We start from the raw sequence: 22,700 nt of genomic DNA, 5'->3' as shown, positions 1-22,700 counted from the left end.
TCTTTTAATCATTTTTATATCTGTAGAATATATAGGGATATCCCCTCATTTATTACTAATATTAGTCATTTATATTTTTCTCTCATTTTGTTATTCATTTCTGCTTGTCAAAGACCAAATTCAGTTTATTTCTCTGTTTTTATATTCTTAATTCATTAATCTCTGCTCAATTTTTATTTCCTTTTTTCTACTAATTTTCCTTTTAATTTTACTTTTTTGGCTTCTTAAGCACTTTGAGCTTTTAAGAACAGCCTTAGCTACCTGTGAAAAATTTTGATATGTTGTGTATTCATTACTTTTTCATTATCAGAAAACATTCCTTATTTTCCTAATTATTTCTTCTTTGGGCCATGTTATTTAGAAATGGACTGTTTGATAATTAAGGCTTTTGTGGATTTTTTGTTAGTATTTTTATTTTAATTCTTTTGTAGTCAGAGAACATACTCTGAATGATTTTAATTATTTGAAAATTTTTGAGACATGTCTTATGTACAGCGTAGGTTCATCTTGGTGAATATTACCTATTTCATTATTTTAAAATACTGTATATTCAGAAGTTAAGGGATTTTGTTGTTCTGTCAATGTCAATTAGGTTAAGTAGCTTGTTAATATGTTAAAATCTTTCATCTTTTTACTGATTATTATTTTTTTTTGAGACAGAGTGTCACTTTGTCGCCCTTAGTAAAGTGTCATGGCATCCTAGTTCATAGCAAACTCAAACTTGTGGGCTCAAGTGATCCACTTGCCTCAACCTCCTGAGTAGCTGGAACTACTGGCACTCACTACAACACCCATCTAATTTTTAGAGATGGAGTCTCGCTCTTGTTCAGGCTGGTATCAAACTCCTGAGCTCAAGCAATTCATCCACCTCAGTCTCCCAGAGTGCTAGTCTCCTTACTGATTTCTGTGTTTATAGTTGATTCATCATGTGCTCCGAGAAATGTTATATCTCCAATTATAATTGTGGTTTTGCCAATATTTTCTTTAGTTTTATCAATTTCTGCTGCGTTTATCTTGAGGCTCTGATATTAGATGCAAACACACGTAGCATTAGTATGCTTTAATGTACTAATTTTTTTTTTAGTATGAAAGATTTTTATTTATGTCTGATAATACTCCTTATCTTGAAGTCTTTGTCTGACATTAATATTGACACACAAGCATTTTTATAGTTAGTATTCATGATTTAGAATTTCCATTTGTTTTTTTCTTAAAATTTTCATTTCCCTTGAAATACTTCATATTTTATCCTACCTCTATTGTAAAATTTTTATGTGTTTTTAATTGTTTCTGTAATATTCTTGACTAATAATCACAATAACTGGTTTCTCAGTTCATTGGTTCTTATTGACAGTATTTTTCCTAGACTGTGGGTCTAATTTTCCTCCTCCTTGGTATGTTACGTAGTTTTACTGTTTATTATAAATTATGTAGAAAAATTGTGGAGGCTGAAATTTAATTTAGTTTATTTTTCAGAGAACCCCAGCCTTTTCCTTTTTTTGGCATGTAGAGTAAGAGGCTGATCTTTGGACTTGTCCTAGTGTTGAGTTGTGCGTTAGGATTGGCTGTAGTTTTTCTAGAGATGTTTGCCTGTAATTAATTCAGTCTCCAACCTATGCTTCATATCAACATCTTATGTCTTGTTAATATTTGAGCTGGAAGTTTGGACTGAAGTTTTAGATATTTTTAGTTAACCTTTAGGGTCAACTCTGTCAGGGTCCTGGAATTGAAGAACCATGAGAATGTATTGATTAAATACTCTCTTTCTAATCCCTTTCCTGCTCCTTTTTTTGACAAAATTCTGAAGTGAGGTTTGGAGTTATGGAAGAAGATTGTTTGACTGAGTCATTTGCTTTTGCATTTAGGTATCTTTCAAACTCTGATATGGTCACCCAACTGACATCTAAGGTCCAGCTGATTTCTCTTCATCTCTGCAAAGTTACTGTATCATGTCAGGCCGACGGAAGCCTCAACAGATTAACAGAAAATTTCGCTTCCAGGTAAGGAAGCTGCCATGGCTTTATCCTCACTTATAAAGGACATGTTTCTGTGGGTTTCAGATAATCAAAGATTCCAGGTGGTACTTGCTTCTTGGGCTTGCTACCTCTGCAGTTGCACAGGGTGCCATGCTGAGAAGGACCCTGTACTTGATTTAATGCTCTGAAGTAATCATTTTGAAATTTTTAATAATTTTTGCATAAGGGACTATGAATTTTCTCAAATTATGTATCTGGTTCTGCTTATTGGCATCTACCACTTTTGACTGACCCTATAGAATGTATGATTTTTATTTTTTCCAAGTCTTCCTTGATGTTATCATGAAAGCATAGGTGTTTTCCATCCTTATATACCCTAATCAAATAGATATTTGTTTAATTTATACTTCACCTCTTTTTAACTTTATCCTGAGAAAATATATTGAAATTAACTGGAACTTTCCTATGCAAGTTTCAATTCCTTAATTCATTTTTTTAATTCCCTTTAATTTAAATGGTATAATTTTTAGTGTCTTGTACGAGAAGCGGTTCAATAGCCATTATAAAACAAAAGTCAACACTTACCTTGTTTTCATTAAGTTCCTTTATATTCTGTACATTTAAAAAATATTGCTGGTTTCTTTTCACCAAACTGCTATGCTTACAATCCCTGAATATATTATATAATATAAACATAAACATTTTTCTTTCTCTAAGCCTTTTGTGCACACCATTTCTCATCTCTCTCACCCTGCTCAATCTGACTAGCCCTAGAGCTCTATATTTTCTATAAATTTTCTTGGCAACCTTTGCTTCTGTGTAAGCTCTCATTTCCTATAATAATTGTCACATACCCTTTATCTTATTATTATTGCATTATTGGTTATATACTTACTTCTATTCATCATATATTTTAAGTTATTTAAGAGAATGGATTCTCTTTAAGCTCAAATATACAATTATTTTTATAAAATGTGGCCTTACGATTTTGTAATCTTGATCCTTTTATATATTAATATGAAATATATATTTTGAAATTAAAATGTAATGTTATCTGTTTAGTGGTGTTAGCATGTATCCATTTATTAGACTTCTGTATTCCTCTAATTTTTGCCTTTTTGTCACTAAATTTTCATTCTCCAAAATTTTTCAAACACCTACCCATTCTGACATTTATCTACTTATTTATTCATTAATTTATGCACACTGCAAGTATTGGTTATGTATTGACTATGGGCCAGCTATTCCATGAAATTTAGAAAATTCATCCATGATTACACCATACTGTCTATCCTCATGGAGATAATCTGCTGCATGCTACCGTGGAGAAAACTTTCGGGGAATAAGGAAAGTTTTCTATAAAAAGTAACTTTTAACTTGATATTTTAAATAAGAGCTAAATAAGATAAGAAGGGATTGGAAGGAGAAGGTTTAGAACAGGGAGTATTGTAAATAGAAGGAAGAATGTGTGCAAAGTCTCTAAAGAATGTAGGAGCAAAGTATAGTCTCAATTAAAATTAATTTGCCTAATGTTGAATGCATTTTCAGGTCACAAAGAAACCACTAATAAAAATTGGTTATTACTTATTAGACTGAAACATCCAAATATTTTAATTATTTTCACCATGTCACTAAGTGTGGCTTTTTAAAATACTTTATCAGCAGGAATAACATTATTAGATAATATTTTTGGCTCTGGATTTATTATAAACATCATCTGTACAAGCCTGAATGTCTTGGAACTCTTATACGAAGTTTAAATTAGGACATTCAAGCTCAGTGCCTATAGCTCAGCAGGTAGGGCGTCAGCCACATACACCAGAGCTGACAGGTTCGACTCCAGCCCAGGCCTACCAAACAACAATGACAACTGCAACCAAAAAATAGCCAGGCATTGTGGCAGGCGCCTGTGGTCCCAGCTACGTGGGAGGCTGAGGCAAGAGAATCGCTTAAGCCCGAGAGTTTGAGGTTGCTGTGAGCTGTGACACCACAGCACTCTACCCAGGGCGACATAGTAAGACTTTGTATCAATAAATAAATAAATAAATAAGGACATTCAGTAAGATTCCTTATAAGAGCAATATATAAGAGAGAAGCCTTTCAAATATATATATAAGAGAGCAATATATAAGAGAGAAGCTCTTCGAAAAACTTGGAGGCTCAGAATCTAAACATTTATCTTTGTCCCTTTTCAAAGTGCAGGGACTTTATAAAGTGAACATTTTATAATATCTTATAGCTCTAAAAATGATAACTTAGTAGAGTATTATATTTTATTTAAGCAAATTGTATATAAGCATTATGAACAATCTGCATTATGTCAATAAACAATATTGATTTTACATCATTAGAAAATGCCAGAACCTCCAGAGAGCATTGAAGACTTCTTAAAGTTTCAAAACTGGGTGAGTAGCGCCTTCTATTTACATGCCAATACATCTTTTAAAAATACCAGTTATGGATATATGGAAGGATAGAACAGAATTTAAGAATGGAAATGCAAAAAGTATGTTAAAATGTGGAAATTGTTTATAAATGTTTATCTCCTTTATGAGGCTCTATGTTGTCACTATTCCCTCTTGTCAAAAAAAAATTTTGTTTCTTTTTCAGTTTTGGCCAAGGCTGGGTTTGAACCCACCACCTCCGGCATATGGGGCCAGTGCCCTACTCCTTAGAGCCACAGGTGCTGCCCAAAATTCTTTTTTCATATTTTAAAAATTCTAGCCTTATACAGTCATTTTTGTATATACTTTACCTAACATAAAATTTTGTATTATGTGTTTACACTTTCAAGAATATCTGACAATTATGCTCACTTACCTCATTTATCCTTGCACCATAGCTAAGATTCACAGGCAATTTACAGAGATGTATCAATATATTTGACTGTTCAAATATGTTTTCATATTGAAAACTTCAGTTTGCATTGTCTTTTATAAGACAATGACTTTGTCTGGAGTTATTTGACTTGGTAAACAGTTTTTCCTTGAGTCTGTTATTGTTTTTTTTTTTTGAGACAGTCTCATTATGTTACCCTCGGTAGAGTGTGGTGGCGTCACAGCTCACAGCAACCTCAAACTCTTGGGCTCAAGAGTTTGCCTTGCCTCAGCCTCCCAAATAGCTGGGACTACAGGCACCCGCCACAACTCCTAGCTATTTTTTGTTGCAGTTGTCATTGTTGTTTAGCTGGCCTCAGCCGGATTCTAACCCGCCAGCCTTGGCATATGTAGCTGGCACGGTAACCACTATGTATGGGTGCCGAGCCGAGTCTGTTCTTATTTTTGTTTAAGTTTTTCCCTCTAGTGTTTTGGAAAAATTGCAGTCCCTTTGGATGAAAACATTGCTAATTTATAAAAGTTTGTGTGAATCACTATAGAAGAGCTGAATATTTTGAAGCACTTTGAAGACAAGCTTTTTGCAACTATTTTGATTTAAATAGTAGAAATGTATGGCCGCCCAATGACAATGTTTTAGATCTTTTTATTGCTAAGGGAAAATGATTACAGTTAAAATTAAGCCAAATTCAGAAAATAATGGAGAAATTTGGAATATACCATGATACATGTTTGAAGACCTATGATTTCAAATGAAAATTTTTAATTATTTAAAGTGGATAATGCATAATCTTTTTGTTTAAGTTGAGAATTATATTAATTAAATCAGTAATAGATTTATGCTAGTCCTTCACTAAAGACAAAGTCAAGACAAAGTGCATGGCTTATTAATGGCATGTCCGTCATACCATCCTTTTATGCAAAAGGCATATTTGTATTTTTATGAAAAGACTTTAGTTATAGCCTTCCATGTTTAATCAGATAGGATTTGATAAGACAACATATCCATTTTTACCATATTGCTATTCATGAGTATTTGGAGTATTGCTATTCATTTATCTGTAATTTTTTTCTTATTGCTTAGATTTCTCAACCAAATGCTCAAATTCTCTAGTTAGTTTTTAAGGCTTAACTATATCTATGCATTGTTAAACTATTGGATACTTGAAAATATATAGAAATAAAATGACTCAATGTTTAATTTTTTCTTTGCTGGACAAAATATTTATCTTATGGGCAATGGTAAATGGTAACAAAATAGTAACTGCCAAAAATGTATTTTTGAATACTTACCATGTCCCAGGCACATAGATGCTTAGGATATAACAGTGAATAAAAATAGGCAAAGATCCATCATGGAGCTGTTATTGTTTTATAAATGTGGCATATTATATACAAATAAATGAATAAAACAAAAGGAAAAGGAAATTCTAGGCAGGGTGTGGTGTCTCATGCCTATAATCCTAGCACTCTGGAAACCAAAGTAGGAGGATCCCTTGAGCTCAGAAGTTTGAAACCAGCCTGAGCAAGAATGAGACCCTGTCTCTACTAAAAATAGAAAAATTAGCTAAGCATTGTGGTATACATACCCATAGTCCTAGCTACTCGGAATGCTCAGGCAGGAGTATCACTGGAGCCCAGGAGTTTGAGATTGCAGTGAGCAATGTGGCATCAGAGTGAGATTCTGTCCAAATTTTTTAAAAAAGTAAATTCTAAACTTCTTATGGCTTCCTGGAACACCTATTCTATTTTCATATTTACTTCTAAAATATTAAAGTAGAGGTATGTGTCTTCATAATTGTACATAGATAGTGATTAAAAACAGGCTTTGGGGTCAGATGGCCTATGTTCAAATCCCAGCTCTGCTATTAACTGTCATTATATCAGAACCTGCAACCTACATGTTAGTTATTGCCTCTGTCACCTTGTACTTTGTATTTTTTTTTACCTTGTACTTTGTTATGTGATAAAAAGTCCCTCCACTTTTGCCAGTTTCTGCAACTTTTAAAAATAATTTTAATATTTTATGCCTCCTATTCCTATCTTTCCCCTCTTCCTATTTCTTGTTATATTTCTATGTACCTTTTTACCTTCAATTATTTTTATGCTTTCCATTCTCTATTGTTCAGTTCCTACATGCTCTTTGCGCTGCTCCGCCTTTATTCTATCACCATTCTGTTTCTATTTTTAGAATAGAAATACTTTTATATTTTATTTTAATAATATCCCCTTTTCTACTATTATATCATTGATAACATCCTTACTTATCCTACTCATTCATTCATTTAATTATTTTAATTCACTACCTATTCTTTGCCAGATATTTTTCTAGGCATAGGAGATACAAGAATAAAGACAGACAAAAATTCCTATCCTAATGGAATTTGTATCATCCTAATACTTCTACCCTATTTTCCTATACTGTCACACTTTAAAAATTCTTTTTCAATCCTTCAATTACTGATGAATTAATTTTAATTTCTTCTTTATCTATATATTACATTTGATATTCCTTGATATTTATTTCTTAACTTGTGCATGTATATTGTTGCTTCAATGTGATGTTATTGATGCATGTATATTGTTGTTTCAATGTGATGTTGTGATGTTTCATTCATATTCTCTTAGTTCATTGGTATAAGTTTTTGTTAACAGGCTTGGTAGGTTTATATCTAGACCTGAGGATTACTCAGGTCCCTACTATATCTAGACCTGAGGATTACTCAGGTCCCTCAGTTTTCTTAGAGGATCAAAGGTACTTTAATTTAGAGAGAATAATTATTTCAATTCCCTTCTATTTCTTCAGAGATTAGCTTGTTTTATTTATTTGTTTATTTATTCTTTTATTTATTCATTCATCCATTCATTTATTCATTTCAATTTCTTTTTATGTCAAAGCTAAGATAAGGGGAATAAGAGGTAACTAATCATCATTTCTTCCTTTTACACTAGTTATACTTCTTTTTTCTTAGCTTTTGTTAGACACTTCAGCACTATGTTTTGAACTTTGGGACGTGTATGAAGACCTAACCATGTATTCAATAAGCAAAATCCTCTTCAAACTTTAGGAGAGCTCTTTTGTCTATTTTCCCTTCTCTTTCTCCAGTTTTGTATTACTATATAATTCATGTTTCTGCCACTGCCAAAATTAATTGCTATAATTAAAGTAAGTATAGGAAATATATGTCCAATTCTTACTTCACTGCCCTTATTTTAATTATTATTATTATTTTTTTTTGCAGTTTTTGGCCCGGGTCAGGTTTGAACCTGCTACCTCCGGTACATGGGGCCGGCACCCTACTCTTTTGAGCCACAGGCGCCACCCCACGGCCCTTATTTTAAATAAGACAAATGTTTTCCCAGAGTTATCACTAAAGACCACAGTGACATAAAGTGGAACTGAACTCTGCAGAGAACTAAAATTTCTAGTCAATTATTTTGTTCTTTTGGAATTTGGATCAGTTTACTTCTTTGAATTAATATAATCACTTTGGACTCTGGATGTTTAAATGCCAGTAGTGTGGATTTCCTCTCTGACATTGACATCATTTTTGTCTGACCGCTCATCCTCCTGTTAGCTGCTAGTCGACTCCTATTTACTAACTTCTCGAGGTCTGGCTATAAAATTTAGCAGAGGATATTCTATTCAAGAGGTATCTGGTTGAAGATGTCTAAATATCACCCTTTTTGTGTGTTAATGGCCTTGGGACACCAATGCATTTATTACCTTGGTAATGTAGAGAAGACTGTTTCATGAGGCTTGTAGAATTTCGGGATAGTTTATTCATCTCATGATACACTTCGATTTCGATATCTTGGAATCAGTGATTGTTGTGATATCTCAAGTGTGACGTAAAGGATACATTTTCATAAAAGTTTGTCCATATTGTAAAATTTTTTCAAATCTCTTTTAGTTTCTTGCTATCCTATCATTTTCCCCTAACAACACCACATGATCCATAAAAACTGTTTTCAAAAGAGGCTGTCATTCTCAATTGGTGATGTGTGGCTTTAGGAATTTTATCTTATAATCTTATCTTTTTCTTCTGAGATATTTTTAATTTTTGGCACAATTTTCCTGATTTCAAAAACATACATTTGCAAGATTTGGGAGAGGGCATTTATTTATCTACTTATACTCCTTTTTTCCCCAAAAAGACCAGAGAGACTAGATGTCTCTAGAAAAGTTTCCTACTATTGAAAGCTATTTAAGTCTCCATTATTATTAGAGTGCACAGTTAACAAATAAGAACATGTATGTTTAGAATACTATTAAAGGAAGGTAAAAAGAGATAGAATAGACTAAGGCAAGTTTAAAATTTCTGATCTGAAGACTTCAGATTTCTTTCCCTTTACCTAAATCCCAGTATATTTTACCCAAATTCTATTTAAGAATTTCATACTAAGAAAGTCTCCCACCACTCTAGAAAGTATTTTCTTACTTATAAACCTTTAATTATGTTGACTGTTTTTTGTTTTGACATTAATTATGTTAAAAATAATCTTGTATTTGTGATATTTATGTTCTGATTTCCTTTCCCTTCCCATTCCATTCATTTCTTTTCTTTATCTTTCTTTATATTCCCCCTCTGGTCCTGAACAATTTAGTCCTAAGGCTATTTAGGTGCTTAGATCACTAATAAACAAGGAAATGCAAATTGAAGCCACAATGTGCTATCACTTCACACCTCTTAGAAAGATTACTATCCAAAGAACAAAAAATACTGAGTATTGACAAAAATGTTGAAAAATGGGAAACCTTGTACACTGCTGGTGTGAATGTCAATTAATATAGCAATTATGAAAAACAGTATGATGATTTCTCTAAAAATTAAAATTAAAACTATTATATAATCCAGCATTCCCATTTTTGAGGTATAGCCAAAGGAAATGAAATCAGTACCTCAAAGAGAAAGCTGCACTGCATTTTCATGTTCATTGCAGTGTTATTCACAATGCCTGAGATATGGATTTTACCTAAGTATTTATCAATATATGAATAGAAAAGGAAAATATGAAGTGTATGCACACACACACATTTATATTCATAATAGAACATTATTCACCTTTAAAAAAGAAAGAAATTCTGTCATTTGCAAAAACATGGATGAGCCAGGAAGACATGATACCCAGTGAAATAGACTAAACACAGAAAAAACAATTCCTGGAAGAAAGGGATAAAGGGAAAATGGCTGACTAGTGGCATCAATCAACAGAGCATCCCAAATAGAATAAGTTGTTTCAGGTGAAATACTGAAGGAACAGAGCCAGAACCTACCTTTATTGGAGATCCCATGGAAGAAGTGGTGGAGCAGAACAAGGCAAAGGAGAAAACTTTGGCAGAGACCACCTTCAAGGGATTGTGAGGCTGGTGGAAAGGGTAGGTGGGAGTGTTTACCTTTCCTCTCCTCACACCTGTGGTGGTCTCCAGTTCCTGATCTGTCAGAGAGCCCTGCTGCCTTGACAAATCCAGGCACTGCCATTGGTGAACTTAAGAGATTTTTGGGAACAGCACACTGGGCTGCAGGTCCATGTAGGGTTGTTTCCCCTCACCATGGATCTTAATTGAGTCTGGGCCCCATAACTGAGACTGTGGATCCCTACACACATACAAAGTACTTCTGTCAAGCTAGGGAAATCATAGTCCCTATCTCTATGCCACTGGATTCCACAAGAACATTCCCTACCACCCACTTGGACTGTGACAAACACAAAGGAATGAGTAAACAAGAGAGTAGCAAATGTCCCCAGAGTTCTAACCTGTGAGGGAAGCAGCCCCAAGGGGACTGGGATGTGCCATGAATGTTTTTTAGGACAGACCAGGTGGAATGCACCTTCTCCTGCACCAGAGAGCCCCTGGCTCGTGATCCAAAGTTCTGTGCCCTTCCTGGTACAGACAGTCCCCACCATCTAGAGCTGTCTCCTCCTCTTCCTCTCTCCTACACACTGACACAGATGCAGCTATGTCTGAAAGCCTGTTTCTCCTTGGAACTAGCAAGTGTTCTACAGATCAGTAAGCCAGAACACCTGAGAACAGATGCTCCACCTCTGACATAGCACCTATCATGTTCAGCCTTCCATGGAGCTTGGAGCTCCCTCTCTTCCCACTAAAAAGAAGTGGGTTTTTCATGTGCCCCAAGGACAAATATATTGCTTCCACTGAGGCAGGGCAGGGCTAGCAGTCCTCTTCCTGAACTGCAAGCTGCCTATGTCTTATGCAAGGACTCAGTATTCATGGAGGCAAGTCCACACCTCCACTGCTAGAGCATTTCAGCCACACTGCACAGCCAGTCTGCTAAACCTAAATATAGTGGGTTAACCAGCTCCGTTGCAACTTAGCCAAGGTGGGGCTGGGAATCTGGACAGTTTTGTGTCTCCAAAGGGAGAGATTGCTGCCATTGCCAAGAGACGGAGGTATGAGTGACGTGTGTGTCCCACAGTTGCCACCTGTGCAATCTTGTTAAGAGAGGTCTGTCCCTCCTGTCACAGGCTCACAGTGCATCCACCCTTCTCCTGCCCAAGCATTCTTTTGAAGCAGGAGAGCACCCTACCCCTTACTGTCACAGCCAGTACCTGAACCCAGGGAGTATTGAGAGCAAAATTCCAGCTGAGTCTTGGTCTGGTCTGCCCAGGACTCAAGCATACCATCTAGGGGACTAGGAACTTGAGATTACTCACACTGAGGAGAGTTTCTGGGAGAGAAGAACAGGTAAACTGAAAAGTAATGTGTTTTGAGATGAGGGGAGAGGTTCCACATGAGAAAGAACTAGCATAAGAATTCTGGCAATATGAAAAACCAGTTTCAGCACCTTAAAATGTTCACCATAGCTCCCCAGTAATGGACTGCAACCAAAAAAAATTTTCAAGTGTTGAATATGGAATTCAAAATATGAATCCCAAGTAAGCTCAATGGGATCTATGAGAAAATTGAAAACCAACACAAAGGAAACAAACAAAAAAAAATTATGAATGAAAAATTCTATTTTTTCTAACTATATATATAGTTAAAACTATAGTTTAACTAACTATATATATATAGAAAAACTATAGTTCTAACTATATATATAAAGTTAAAAAAATAGAATTTCTGGAAATGAATCATTTAGGGAAGAACAGAATACAGTGGAAAGTTTAAACAACACTAGCTAAGAAGAAGAAAGAATTTCTGAGATTGAAGATAAGACTTTATAGTCAAAAATGAAGAAATAAGAATCAAGAAGGAAAAAAAGAAAAATAAGAATTAAAAGAAAAGAAGAATCAAAAAGAATAAACAAAGTCTTCAAGAATCCCAGGACTGAGAGAGTGGCGCTCTGGAGCTTGAGTTGCGGTCCTGCGCCGCGAGGTGTCTGGATCCCGCTTCCCAACGCATCTGCAGGTGGCTATGTCGCACCCGTCCCCCCAAGCTAAACTCTCCAACCCCAGTAATCCCCGAGTCTTCTTTGACGTGGACATCGGAGGGGAGCGAGTTGGTCGAATTGTCATAGAATTGTTTGCAGATATTGTACCCAAAACTGCAGAAAATTTTCGTGCATTATGTACAGGAGAAAAAGGGATCGGATCTATGACTGGGAAACTTCCCTATTTCAAAGGATGCCCTTTCCATCGAATTATTAAAAAAATTATGATTTAGGGTGGAGATTTCTCAAATCAGGATGGAACAGGTGGAGAAAGTATTTATGGTGAAAAATTTGAAGATGAAAATTTCTATTATAAGCATGATCGCGAGGGTTTATTGAGCACGGCAAATGCAGGCCGAAATACAAATGGTTCTCAGTTCTTTATCACAACAGTTCCAACTCCTCATTTGGATGGGAAACATGTGGTGTTTGGCCAAGTAATTAAAGGAATAGGTGTGGCAAGGATACTGGAAAACGTAGAAGTGCAAGGTGAAAAACCTGCCAAATTGTGCGTTATTGCAGAATGTGGAGAATTGAAGGAAGGGGATGATTGGGGTATATTCCCCAAAGATGGCTCTGGCGACAGTCATCCAGATTTCCCTGAGGATGCAGATACTGATTTAAAGGATGTAGCTAAAATTTTATTAATAACAGAAGACTTAAAAAACATTGGAAATAATCTTTTCAAATCCCAGGACTGGAAAATGGCCATTAAAATATATGCAAAAGTTTTAAGGTATGTGGATGGTTCAAAGGCTGTTATTGAGAAAGCCGATAGATCTAAACTACAACCTATAGCTTTAAGCTGTGTACTCAATATTGGTGCTTGTAAACTGAAGATGTGGAATTGGCAGGGAGCAATTGACAGTTGTCTGGAGGCTCTTGAAATAGACCCATCAAATACCAAAGCTCTATACTGCAAAGCTCAAGGGTGGCAAGGATTAAAAGAATATGATCAAGCATTGGCTGATCTTAAAAAGGCTCAAGAGATAGCACCAGAAGATAAAGCTATCCAGGCAGAATTACTGAAAGTCAAACAGAAGATAAAGGCACAGAAAGATAAAGAGAAAGCAGTATATGCAAAAATGTTTGCTTAATAAGGATTGTTTTGCTTAAATATTACATGTTAATTGTATAAAGGTAATAAGGAAATGTAAGGGGGTTGGTCTGTTATATATGATCCCTAATGTGTTTCCTTTGACACCACAGTTCCCCATTGTTTACAGTTTAGGAGTACTGATAGCGGTTTACTCTTAATAAAAATATTTCAGTACATTAAAGCTTTTTTTAATGGTCATCTGCATTATTTACAAAGAATAATGGTATCTAGTTTGTTTTTAAACTCCTAAAGACACTTGTCGAATTAATAGATGAAAGCTTAAGTTTATATTTTTGTATTGTTTCCCTCAATTCTTTGATGTATCTGTGGTTAGTTTGTGCTGGTGTTTTACACTTGTAGATAATAAATGTATACCTGTTCAGGGTGGCCAGACTTTTTTGGCCGAGGGCCAGGTAATATTTAGGTTTTGTATTCCATCAGTCTGTCACAATTACTCAACTCTGCAGTAGTAACTCAAAATTAGCCATAAACAATGTGTAACCAGTGGGTATGGCTGTGTTTCAATAAAACTATTTATAATATGCAGTGAGCTGGATACTGACCTCTGGTTTAGAATGTATGTTCATTTTTATATTTGAGACTTAAATTTGGAAAGTCATGTGTATAATAAAGTCCAACAGTGCAAAAAAAAAAAAAAAAGAAAAAAAAGAATCCCATGACTGTGTAAGATAACCAAACACAGGAATTCTAGATGTCCTTGAGGAGAAGAAACAGCAAAAAGCATGACAACCTACTTGAAGAAATAATGGAGGAAAACTTCCTTGGTCTTGCTAGAGATTTAGACGTCCACATGTAAGGTCAATAAACCCCTGGTAGATTCATTGCAAACAGGTTGTCTCCAAGGCATGTAGTCATTAGACTGATCAAAGGCAAACTGAAGGAGAAAATCCTACAATCTGCATGACAAAAGCAACAAGTAATTTACAAAGAAAACCAATCCGATTAATAGCAAAATTCTCAGAGGAAGCTTTATAAACCAAAAGGAAACAAAGTCCTATCTTTAGTCTTCTTAAATAGAATAACTGTCAGCTAAGAATTTTATATCTTGCAAACACTAAGTATCACAAATGAAAGAGAAATAGTCTTTACCATACAAGCAAAGACTAATGGAATTTGTCACCACAAGACCTGCTCTATAAGAAATCCTTAAAAGTGCTTTACATATTGAGCAGAACAATTGATATCTACCAGTGTAAAATCAAAGGTAAAAATTCACAGCTCTTATAAACAGTAACAAAAAGGAGAGAATAAAGCTACTAGGTAGCAATGAACATGATTACTGGAACAGTATCTCACATATCAGTATTAACATTGAATGGGAATGGTCCTCACATAAAACATATACATTGGCAGAATGGATTAAAAAATAACAACTGCAATATATGCTATCTTCAAAAAAACCTGTTGAACTCATAAAGATTTTCACAGACTCAGAATAAAGGGGTGGCAAAAATGTTCCATGCAAACAGAAACCAAAAGCAAACAGGAGTAGTTATTCTCATATCAGATAAAATATACTTTAAATCAACAATAGTAATAAAGTATAGATGGTTATCATATAATGATAAAAAGATCAGTTCAACAAGAGAATGTAATAATCCTAAATATACAAAGGGTGCCAAAAAATGTATATAAATTTTAAGAAGGAAAAAAATATTAAATTTGTAATACTCAAGTCTATTTGGCTTCTGCAATTACAAGAGGTGTTCAATGTGACATGTATTCATCTTGCGTTATCAGTTATATTGAGTATTACAATTTAAATCTAGTTTTTTTCCTTCTTTAAAATGCATATACCTTTTGTGTACCCTCTGTATATATACCTAACACAGGAACTTCCAGATTCATAAACCAAATACACCTAGATTTAAGGAAAGAAATAACAGAAAAATCATAAGAGCTAGGGATATTAGCATTCCACTGACAACAAGATATATCATTCCACTGATAACTAGATATATCGTTAAGGGCAGCACCTGTGGCTCAAGGAGTAGGGCACTGGCCCCATATACTGGAGGTAGTGGGTTCAAATCCGGCCCTGGCCAAAAACTGAAAAAAAAAGCTAGATATATCATTAAGACAAAAAATCAACATGGAAACATTGGACATGAACAAAACTCTAAAGAAAATGTACTTCATAGTTAAAGATCATTCTACCCCCAAACTACATAACATATCTTTTTCTCATGAGCACATGGAACATTTTCCAAAATAGGTCATATGTTAGGTCACAAATAAGTATCAGCAACTTTAGAAATATCAAAATCACACCATGTATCTTCACAGACCACAGTAAAATAAACTTGAAATCAGTTTCAAAGGGAACTCTTATTACTACAAAAACATGGAAATTAAACAACCTGCTACTTAATGATCCTGGAATCAATGACAAAATCAAATTTGAAATAAAACTGATTTTTAATTTTTTTTTAAATTTGAGGTTAATGGGAGGGTGCAAGCAACTAGGTTACAATGTTCACATTTATTAGACAGAGTCCTTCTTGTAGTTGTGCCCTACCCCCAAGAGGTGTGACATATACCCTTACATTGTGACATTAAGTGGGAACACACCCATCCCCTTCCCTCCTCCCTTCTCCCTCTCTCATTCCACTTGCCCCCAACTTGAATTGAATTGAGTTTTTCTCTTATGTGGGCTTTTATTAGATCATCTACTGGCTTCACATTAGTATTGAGTACATTGGATCTTGCTTTTCCAGTCTTGTGATACTTTACTAAAAAGAATGTGCTTCAACTACATCCAGTTTAATACAAAAGATGTAAATTCGGCAGAGAGACAAGATGGCGGACTGAAGCCAGCTTTCAACAAAGGCTCCCGTCCAGAAGGAGAGTTAAGGGACAGGAATTTAGTAAGTATCCTGGTGGACTTGAGCCTCACCAAGAGAGAAGGCTGAAGAACGCACATCAACACCGCTGAGGCAACTTGTGATCACAAGGACGCAAACAAAAGGTACAAAATCCACCACCAAGCGGACGGGAGTCCCCCTCCCCCATGAGACCGGCTCATGAGCCCCACAATTGAACAAGTGGGCAGAAATTAAAGGCCCTCCCACTACACTCCACGGGAGAGACGTTCTAAAAACTGGACCTACCTCCCCTACTGGGGTGCCGTGGCGTTCTCCTGCCGGACATAGGGCTGAATAAAACTTTGGGAATCCTTTGCCGGCAACCCTGAATACCCGGCGCTCCCCTCCTGCCCACTGAGGTCTGGAGGCCTGTCCCCCAGGACTTCGGATCCTTGGGTGATTTCTCAAGGGGAGTGGACAGTCCCCGAGTTGCGACTGGTCAGCATTGACTCTGAGGTGCGCGAGTGAGGAGAGGGCACCGGGCTGAGGGGGAGTCACGCCTCGCGGCACTTCCCTGCTGTGCAGTGCAGCAACCCTCCCCAGGCATACGGGGCCCAAGACTGAATCAGACTCTGGCCTCCCCGCTGAGAGCTGAGAACCCCTACTCTCACTCGGGGTCTGAGGGCCTAATCCCCCAGGAGTTCAGCTCCTTGGGTGATTTCTCGAGGGGAGTGCACAGTGCCTGAGCTGCGTCAGGTCAGCGTTGACTCTGGGACACGTGAGCAAGGAGAGGGCACTCTGCTGAGGGGAAATCAAGCCTTGGCGGCACTTCCCTGTGGTGCAGTGCAGGAGCCCTCCCCGGACCGTAGTATTGCGTAAAACTGAAAGAAACTCTAGCTTCCCCCCCCCACTCCCAATCGGGGTCTGGGGGCCCATCCCCCAAGAGTTCTGATTCTTGGGGGACCTCGTGAGGGGTGTGGACCCAGCACAAACTGCGGCCGCTCAGTGCTGACTCTGGGGCGCGGGACAGAGGAGAAAAGGGTCGCCTGAGTGCCCACACCAGAGCAGCAGTTCCCTGGAGGTAGATCAACAGCCGTTTTTTCTTTAACGGCAGAACGCTCACTTCTGGATATTCTGAGGCCACACCCCCTGTCTCCCTGGGCAACCAGAGGAGGCCACCGGCGACAGGGCTCACAAACCCGGGAAGCTTCCAGGGCGGGGCCGACCCAGAGAGGTGTTCAGACGCAATTCTCCAGCAGCAAAGACGTTTGAACTCAAAACAGCCCGTCTTCTGTAGGCGACGACAGGAACAGAGACAGAACCTCACAAAATTGTCTGTTCTGTTCTGTTAGCAGCATCCATCAGGGACGAGGCTAAGCCTGAGTGAACACCTCCTTCCCATCACCTGCATCAAACACTCAAAGATGTCAGGCCCCATCTCCTCCTGCTAGATAGCGGCAGTCTGCGGGGGCCTGGCAGACTTCCTTGCGATTCAGGCAGGTGCAAACATCTGGAGTGTCTGTTCACTGCAGGCAACTGGGTTAGCCATCTGCAGAGATACCAGTGACTGGGTCCGACGGAGGGGAAAAGTGGGGAAGGAGACGTCAACCTTCCCAGACTGCTCTGTTTGCTGGGTGGCTCCTCCTGACTCCACGCTGCACTGGGGTGAGCTGTGTCAGAGGAGTCACCAGGCCCCTGTGATCCAGTTCCCAGAGACCTCTTGAACTCTTCCACCCGAGACAAGAGCCGATTGAGACAGTTGATTCGGACCTTTTGAACTGGGCTAATAGACTGAGGACTTTTCAGGCGGTGCCCTGGGTGTGCGATTGTAGGAAGGTTTGATTCTCCTTTTCCAACTGGGGCCAGAGGTGGGCAGGCGGGGTGACTTAATTGCTGATTTTTCCACACAGCTGAGACTTCAAGCCAGAGTAGAAGTTGCAATAGGATCAAACAGAAACCAGCTGAAAACAAGACAGAACCACTTTGCTCCACCACACCAGACAGGGCCCCAGTTTCTCAGGCCACAACACTGTACGGGCCCTCGATAAAACCCCAGGGGAAAAACCAAAGGGAGTAAACCATGGGGCGGAATCAGCGGAAAAACTCTGGTAACATGAATAACCAGAATAGATCAAACCCCCAAGAAAAGATATGGCAGATGTGATTGAAGATCCCATTCATAAACAACTGGCTGAGATGTCAGAAGTCGAATTCAGAATTTGGTTTGCAGACAAGATTAATAAAATGGAATTAGGAATTCGAGGAGAAATTCAAAAACTGTCTCAAGAATTTAACGAATTTAAAGACAAAACCACCAAAGACTTAGACACACTGAAACAAGAACTTACAGCCCTCAAAGATATGAAAAATACAGTAGAATCCCTCAGTAACAGAATGGAGCAAGCAGAAGAAAGGATTTCTGACATTGAAGATAAAGTCTTCGAACGCTCCCAATCTCTCAAAGAGGAAGAGAAATGGAGAGCAAAAACGGATCACTCACTCAGAGAACTCTCAGATAATTCAAAAAAACACAACATAAGGGCAAAAGATGTAAATTCTCTGTCTTTTTTATGGCTGAATAGTATTCCATGGTATACATATACCACAATTTGTTAATCCAGTCCTGGTTTGATGGGCACTTAGGTTGTTTCCACATCTTGGCAATTGTAAATTAAGTGTGGTAAACAATGAAAAATGATGGGTTTTTGTTTGTTTGTTTGTTTTTGTTTTGCAGTTTTTGGCTGGGGCTGGGTTTGAACTCGCCACCTTCGGTATATGGAGCCCATGCCCTACTCATTTGAGCCATAGGCGCTGCCCTGAAAAATGATGTTTTTATACTAGGTAGTTGTCTAGTAATGAAACTGTGGGATCAAATGGGAGATCTATTTTGAATTCTTTGAGGATTCTCCATACTTCTTTCCAAAGAGGCACTATTAGTTTACAGTCCCACCAACAGTGTAAAAGTGTTTCCCTCTCTCCACATCCCTGTGATATGGGCTATTCTCACTGGGGTCAGATGATATCTCAGGGTGGTATTGATTTGTGTTTGTCTGATAATTAGAGATGAATATTTTTTCATGTGTTTGGTAGCCATTTGTCTGTCTTCTTCAGAGAGAAGACTGAATTCTACCAGTATTACAAAGACATGTCTTTGGACCAGTGACAGATGGGATTGTTTGGTCTTTTTTTGTTGTTGTTGAGTAATTTGAGTTCTGGGAAGATTATAGTTATCAACCCTTTGTCAGATTCATAACATGCAAATATCTTTTCCCATTTTGAAGATTATCTATTATATTTTTGTAATTGAATGACCAAAACAACACAAGCTACACAATCTCTGTGATACATAAAAAGCACTGCTAAGAAAGAAGTTTATAGGATTAAATGCCTACATCAACAAGACAGAAAAGAACACAAATAAACAACCTACTATCATACTATAAGGTACTAGAAAAAAGAACAAGAACAAACTAAACACAAAATTAGCAAAAGAAAATAAATAGCAAAGATCAGAGCAGATTAAATGAAATGGAAAGCAATAAACCAATACAATGTTTCAACAAGACGAAAAGTTTGTTCTATGAAAAGATAAGCAAAACCAATAGATCTCTAGCTAAATTGACGAAGGACAGAAAGAAAGGATTCAAACGAGCTCAGTGAGAAATGAAAAAGGAAACATCACAACTGATACCACATAAATACAAAATACCATCCAAAACTACTATGAAAACCTCTACATACACAAATTAGAAAATTTAGAAGAAATGGATAAATTTTTTGGAAACACACAACCTCCCAAATTTGAATGAGGAAGAAATAGAAATCCTGAACATACCAATAATAAGTAGCAAGACTGAAAAAGTAATAGGGGTTCAAGACTGAAAAGTAACCCCTTCCCCCCCCCAAAAAATAAGAGCAAAGCCCAGGACCAGATAGATTCACAACTGAATTCTACCAGTCTTATAAAGAATAACGGACTCTGATCTTACTGAATCCTTCCTCCCTCACTTATTCTATCAGGAGTGGACACAACAAAAAGAGAAAACTACAGACCAGTATCACTCATGAATAGAGACACAAAAATCCTTACCAAATACTAATAAAAATGAATCTGCACATCAAAAAAAAAAAATTCACCACAATCAAGTGGGTTTTAGTCCAGCAATGCAAAAATAGATGAACATGGGCGGCGCCTGTGGCTCAGTGAGTAGGGCGCCGGCCCCATATGCCAAGGGTGGTGAGTTCAAACCCAGCCCCGGCCAAACTGCAACAACAAAAAAATAGCCGGGCGTTGTGGCGGGCGCCTGTAGTCCCAGCTACTTGGGAGGCAGAGACAGGAGAATCGCTTAAGCCCAGGAGTTGGAGGTTGCTGTGAGCTGTGAGGCCATGGCACTTTACCCAGGGCGACAGCTTGAGGCTCTGTCTCAAAAAAAAAAAATAAATAAATAAAATAGATGAACATATGCAAATAAATGTGATTCACCACATAAAGATAAATAAAAACAAAAACTTTATGATTATCTCAATATATGCAAAAAAAGCATCTGATAAAATCTACCATGACTTCGTGATAAAAAACCTCAATAAAATAGACATAGAAGGAACATGCCTCAATATGATAAAATCTGTATAAGGCAAATCCACAGCCAATATCATACTGAATGGAGAAAAGTTCAAAGTTTTCTTCCTAAGAAGTGTAACAAGACAAGTATGACCACTGTAACCACTTCTATTTAACATAATGCTGAAAAGTCCTAGCCACAGCAATCAGACAAGAGAAGGAAATCAAAGGTATCCAAATGGGGACAGAATGGAAAGTCCTTGGTAATACTTACCTATTTTTAATTCTCTAACATGACTACCTTAGTCATAATGAGGAAGAAAAACAAAAGTTACTTTAAAATTTTAAAAAGTAAGATTAAATGAGGTCACTAGTGGAGACACTTAAAATCTTTAAAGTTTTTAAAGATTTAACGTTGTATAATTTTAGAATGTATTTATGAAAAGCACTAAGTATTTAAAAGTAATTCAAAAGCCTATTATAATTTTAATCAAAATCTCAAGAGTTCTGAAAAACTGATGAAGTAATTTAATGGCCATCAAAAATAATTGTTAACATTTTTCTAAAGGAAGAAAACTGATATGGGACCTGGATTACCATGTATAAGATGTTATAAATTATTAAATAACCACAGGATAGAACGTGTATACATTATAGTATAAAAAGGAGTCCAACTGTTTTAAAAATATAGATAGATGATAAAAACCTAAAAGGAGATCTTTAAATATGTTATCAGTGCATGGGAATTATAGTGTTATATTTTCTGTGAAACAATTTTTAAAGGATAATAAAGCTATAAATACTAGCTAGGTGCAGTGGCTCACACATGGCTAGAATCCAAGGAGTTTGGGAGGCAGAGGCAAGAGGATTGCTTGAGTCCAGGAGTATGAAACCAGCCTGGGCAATAGCGAGACCCTGTCTTTACAATAACTAGAAAAATTTGCGTGCCTGGAATCCCAGCGACTTGGAAGGCTGAGGCATGTGGATCACTTAACCCCTGGGAGTTGGAGGCTGCAGTGGGCTGTGACAATGCCACTGCACTCCAGCCCGGCAACAGAGTAAAGCCTTGTCTCAACAAAACAAACAAACAAAACAAAACAAAACATAAATACTATACCATTATCTTTCTTTTCTTGTAGTAATTCCTTAGAAATGTATGGTATTCTTTTGATTTCCCAAAAAAAATTTTAAAAAATAAGAATTTGTTATATATATATGCACACACACACACATTCTCTAAAAATAAAGAATATTCAAAGAAATTATATAGGAAAACACTATGGATATTTCTTCAAAGAACTAAAAGTAGACCTATCATTCAATTCAGAAATTCCAGTACTGGGTATCTATCCCCAACAAAAAGAAGACATTATATCAAAAAGACACCGTTACTCATAATGTGTATTATATCATGATTTAAAATGAAGATAGGGTATCAGCCTAAGTGCCTATCAACAATGAGTGGAGAAAGAAAATGTGAGACATATATAGTGTGGCATACATATATATACACTACATATATATATATAGTAACATATACATATATATACTGTGTACTGTATGTATACTGGTAATACTCAGTATATCCTGATAAAGTTTATTATTTTGTATCTTGTATCTCTTGTACTTGCGGAAGTCATATGTGACTTGAGTATTACAATTTTAATACGGATTTTCACTTTCTTATCATATGGATAGATTTTTGGAGGGTGCTCTCTCTCTCTATGCACACACACACACACCATGCAGTACCACTCAACCATAAAAAGGAATGAAATAATGTATGTCTTTTGTAGCAATTCAGATAGAGTTGGAGACCATTATTTTCATTAAAGAATAAAAGCAATTACTGGATGATCTCATTTATTTGTGGAATCTATAAAAATGGAACTCATAGGAGCAGAGAGTAGAATGATGGCTGGCAGGCTTGTTGAGGAAGGGAGAGAAATGGGTTAAAAGATATAAATTTGGTTAGACATGAATAAATTCTGGAGATCTATTGGTCAGT

General features: G+C 36.8%; 1 pseudogene across 1 annotated transcript; it reads left to right on the top strand.

The window, feature by feature from the left end:
- The first annotated feature begins 12,113 nt into the window (after positions 1 to 12,113).
- On the top strand, positions 12,114 to 13,946 carry LOC128587300 (peptidyl-prolyl cis-trans isomerase D-like; annotated as a pseudogene). The gene has a single exon (XR_008380566.1). The product of XR_008380566.1 is annotated as a peptidyl-prolyl cis-trans isomerase D-like (transcript).
- The last annotated feature ends 8,754 nt before the right edge of the window (positions 13,947 to 22,700 follow it).

This window comes from Nycticebus coucang, chromosome 6 (assembly GCF_027406575.1).
Source record: "Nycticebus coucang isolate mNycCou1 chromosome 6, mNycCou1.pri, whole genome shotgun sequence".
Lineage (NCBI taxonomy): Eukaryota > Metazoa > Chordata > Mammalia > Primates > Lorisidae > Nycticebus > Nycticebus coucang.
Note: the sequence above shows the minus strand (reverse complement) of the source record. Positions and strands in the feature narration are given on the sequence as shown.